Consider the following 5,129-nt stretch of genomic DNA (forward strand, 5'->3'; position numbering starts at 1 on the left):
ACCCTGCAATGGGGATTGCATATTGCCACTGAAAAGGTCCAGATTTCTGAGGTAGGTTCCTTTTTGGGAACGGTCATTTACCCGGACAAAATAGTTCCTCAAAAAATAGAAATTCGCAGGGATCATTTGCATACCTTAAATGATTTTCAAAAATTATTAGGTGTTATAAATTGGCTTAGGCCATTTTTAAAGATTCCTTCTGCTGAATTAAAACCCCTGTTTGATATTTTGGAAGGGGATGCTCATATTTCTTCACCCAGAGCCTTAACACCGGCTGCAAGCCGCGCCCTGCAAGTGGTAGAAAACGCTTTACAAGATGCCCAATTAAAATGTGTAGATAAAACTAAGACCTGTGTGTTATTAAAACTAAACATTTACCAACTGCTGTATTATGGCAAGATGGACCCTTATTGTGGGTTCATCCCAATGCTTCTCCTGCAAAAATTATTAAATGGTATCCAGATGCAGTTGCTCAACTTACACTACGAGGGTTAAAAGCCGCCATTACACAATTTGGGAAGGAGCCAAAGTTCTTAATAGTGCCTTATACAGCTCATGAGGTTCAGGTATTGACTGCTACCTCTGATACTTGGGCGGTGCTAGTTACCTCCTTTAGTGGCTTGATTGTTAATCATTACCCTCGACACCCTGTTTTGCAATTTGCTTTAACTCAAGAGGTAGTCTTCCCGCATGTAACGTCCCAGAAACCACTTCGGGATGGACTGGTAGTTTATACAGATGGGTCAAAAACAGGAGTAGGAGCTTATGTGGTTAATAATAAAGTTGTTTCTAAGCAATATCATGAGACTTTGCCTCAAATTGTGGAATGTTTAGTAGTGTTAGAAGTTTTGACCAAATTTCCAGGTCCTTTAAATATTGTTTCTGATTCTAGTTATGTGGTAAATGCAACCAAAATTTTAGAGGCTGCTGGATTGATCAAGGCATCTAGCAAGCTTGCAAAAAATTTTCAAAAAATTCAGTTAGCCTTAATTATCAGAAAATCCCCTGTTTTTATTACACATATTAGGGCTCACTCAGGTCTACCGGGACCCATGTCCCATGGAAATGACCTGGCAGATCGAGCCACAAAGATGATTGCATTTGCCCTCTTCTCAAATTTGGAATTGGCTAAAGAGTTTCATAAGAAATTTCATGTGACAGCTGAAACACTGCATCATCGATTTGACATAACTAGAAAGGAAGCTAGAGATATTGTAACCCAATGTCAAAATTGTTGTCAGTTCTTACCTATGCCTCATGTTGGGATTAATCCCAGAGGAATCCGTCCGCTACAAGTGTGGCAGATGGATGTTACTCACATTTCATTTTTTGGTAAACTTCAATATTTACATGTTTCCGTTGATACTTGCTCTGGAGTTATGTTTGCTTCTCCCCTGACTGGAGAAAAGGCAGCCCATGTTATTCAACATTGCCTGGAGGCATGGAGTGCCTGGGGAAAGCCCAAAATTCTAAAAACTGACAATGTGCCAGCCTATACTTCTCAGAAATTTGGACAGTTTTGTCATCAAATGGGAGTGACCCACCTAACGGGTCTCCCATATAACCCTCAGGGACAGGGTATTACTGAACGTGCTCATCACACTCTAAAATCCTACTTAATAAAACAAAAAGGGGGAGTCGAGGAGGCTCTGCCCTCAGTGCCACGAGTGACTGTTTCCTTGGCACTCTTTACTCTCATTTTTTTAAATTTGGACAGTCAGGGACACTCGGCGGCTGATCGCCACTGCTTAGAGCCTGATAGGCCTAAGGAAATGGTCAAATGGAAGGATGTCTTGACTGGTCAATGGAAAGGCCCGGATCCTATTTTAATAAGATACAGGGGAGCTGTCTGTGTTTTCCCACAGGAAGAAAACAATCCATTCTGGGTACCGGAGCGCCTCACGCGAAAGCTCGCGGCAGCTGAAGATGATCTTTCAACGAATATACCTGCAACTAATTCCAGTTCTTGCATGGATCCTTCTAAATCAGGTTCCTAGTATTGTGGGGATACAACGTTGGGCCATTTTGTCTGCATTCCCAAAGCCTATGCCGGTCAGACATAATTCATTGGTTTTTCCTAAATTTTTCTCGTCCAATACAAATCAGACGGTTTTTCTGCCTAGTCCTGTCTTTGTTTATTCCCCTTTTTTACTTGTTTTGTCCAATATTTCTTTTAGAAATTGTATCAATGAGACATGCTGGATGTCGCAATGTTGGAATGCCAGGCGTTACGCTCGTGCCCTGGTTGTTAGAGTCCCGCAGTGGATCCCAATCCCTGTGGAGACTCCATCCACCCTCTCCCTGTTTAGACAGAAGAAAGATTTTGGCATCACCACAGCCATTGTTACTGCCATCGCTGACTGCAGTCGGCTTGGCAATGGCAAATTCAGTCCAAACAAGCACAACAGTAAATCAATTGTCGGCAGGTGTGGCTGAAGCCATAAACCTTCATGCATCTGCTAGTGCACAATTAAAAGGTGGATTGATGGTTCTTAACCAGCGTCTGGGTCTTGTGGAAGAAAGAATAGATATTTTATCTCAATTGGTTCAATTAGGGTGTGAAAGAAAAATAGGAGCACTCTGTATTACCAGTGTACAATATGAAAATCTTACCCGAGCCGCTAATTTGTCCAGGAAATTGTCCCTATATCTTGCAGGAAATTGGTCAGAAGGATTTGAAGAAACAAAGAGCTAAGGGCGGCAGTGGTGACCATTCTACTCGAGTGGATTTATTGCTCACAGATGGCTTATTATCTTGGGCTTCTTCCGCCTTTTCTTATTTTAAGGAATGGGTGGGCGTTGGGATGTTTGGTGCTGCCCTGTGCTGTGGTTTAATATTTGTCCTCTGGTTGTTCTGCAAACTCAAAACCCAACAAAAATGTGACAAGGTGGTGATCGTACAGGCGCTAGCCGCTCTGGAGCAAGGCACCTCCCCGATATTTGTTTATCCATGCTGAAAAATTAATGTTTGACAAGGTTGCCTCTGTCTTTGCAAGCACATGCCACAATCTGGATTTACAGCCCTTGCACTCCCTGGGGATCTGTTTCCCATTGCACGGGGATGGGTGTAAATCACAATTTTTCTCTTGCCAAATGATCTGTAAAGTCAGTGACGGAAGAATGCAAATAAGTCTTCACCGACCTAAGACAGGACAGCCTCACAGTGAGGAGGTTGCACCAGTGATGGGCAACGGCTGAAGCATTGCCTTCCACCAGGCTCAGACGTTGGCTTTCTGGCATAATGCTATATTGACAGTAGGAAGCTTACTGTTCAAACAAAATAAAAAAGGGGGAGATGTGGAGAGCCGGGGTCTGGTTGCCATGGCGCTGGCTTCCGCCCTTCTAAACTGGTAAACAAGTCCTAGAGCGCATGACCGTTATGACCGTTATGACCGTTGGGCAACTGTCATCACGAGCCCAGCCCGGGGTGTCATATGGGGTGATGGGTAAGCAGCCAATCAGGGGATGATACGTCATCTCACACCACTTTGGTGCGAACAGGGCTTATATAAACAGCGCCGCTTCGGGGACTCGGGGTCTTCCTCCTTTCATGGCGGCATTACGCAGCTTTCAGTTCCCCCTTTTTGTTTTAGATGCATCAGGCAAGAGTAGAGGTCTGATCTCTGATATTAGAAATAAATTGGGACTTTGTACCGATGTTCATTTAGGTGTCATCCACCCAAAGAGCATCAGCGTAATGCAGCCATGATCATTCAGGCCTTTACAGCCATTGAAGCAGGACAGTCTCCCCAAGCATGGTTGGCTACGATAAAAAGCTGAAATGTTATGCTCAAGATGCGAAGCTAAGCACTGCACTCAGGGTCACCCACTTTTTCTTCTAAGTGGTTTAGTGTGTTTGGTTTTATGTTGAGGTCTTTGATCCACTTGGACTTTAGTTTTGTGCAGGGTGATAAGTATGGATCTATTTGCATTTTTCTACATGTAGACTTCCAATTAGACCAGCACCATTTGTTGAAGATGCTGTCTTTTTTCCATTGAATGGATTTGGCATCTTTGTCAAAAATCAAGTGTCCATAAGTGTGTGGATTTATGTCAGGGTCTTCTATTCGATTCCATTGATCCACCATTCTGTTTCTATGCCAGTACCATGCAGTTTTTAGTATTGCTGCTCTATAGTACAGCTTGAGATCAGGGACGGAGATACCTTCTGAAGATCTTTTACTGTAGAAAATTGTTTTAGCAATTCTGGGTTTCTGGTTGTTCCATATGAAGGTGAGAATTTTTCTTTTAAGGTATGTAAAGAATTGTGTTTGTAACTTGATGGGAATTGCATTGAATCTGTAGATTGCTTTTGGTGAGATGGCCATTTTTACTATATTAATCCTGCCAAGCCATGAACATGGGAGATCTTTCCATCTTGTGATATCTTCTTCTAATTCTTTCTTCAGAGACTGGAAATTTATTTTTCATACAAGTCTTCAGTATTTTATACTTAGGGCTTTGACTTTTTTCTATTTGCAGTTATTCCAGGAAAACTATTTGAAATTATTTTTCTCCCTCCATTGGAGTTACTAGACAATCTTGTTGAGGCAGTTTTATTTCTATATATAACCTGTTTTTGTTCTTATTGCATTGGTCATTTTTTTATTTTTAATTCATATAATACTCAAGTATTACTACTCTATAATGAATCTTGTAGTCTAGAATAATACTCCATATTTCTTCTTCATTTTCTGCTATTTTTGTTATTGGCTTCTAACTGAATTCTACTTTGGCCAGAATGTATTTTGTATAATTTTAAAGCTTTCTATATATACTGAGACCTATTGTATGGTTTTATAATTATTCATATGCTTACTTTTTTGGTATGTATACTATGGTAATGGAAATAAATATATAGTTCCTGGTGGTAATAACTTATATGTATAAACATCAAGTAATTTTCTCTTGCTGTTAGTGTTGTTGAGATCCTTTATATATATGCTTAATAGGTGGATCTTGAAATTTTCTGGTATATTTAAGTCTTCTATTATGAGTTTAGAATTTTGTTTCTTCTTTTAACTCTTTTGATGCCACAGGAAGCATGAAGTTTCATTATCAAACACATGAACATTTGAGCTTGTTTTGTAGACAAACTAATTTTACTATGATTACAAAATGTTCTTCTT

This window comes from Meriones unguiculatus, chromosome X (assembly GCF_030254825.1).
Source record: "Meriones unguiculatus strain TT.TT164.6M chromosome X, Bangor_MerUng_6.1, whole genome shotgun sequence".
In the NCBI taxonomy this organism is placed as follows: domain Eukaryota; kingdom Metazoa; phylum Chordata; class Mammalia; order Rodentia; family Muridae; genus Meriones; species Meriones unguiculatus.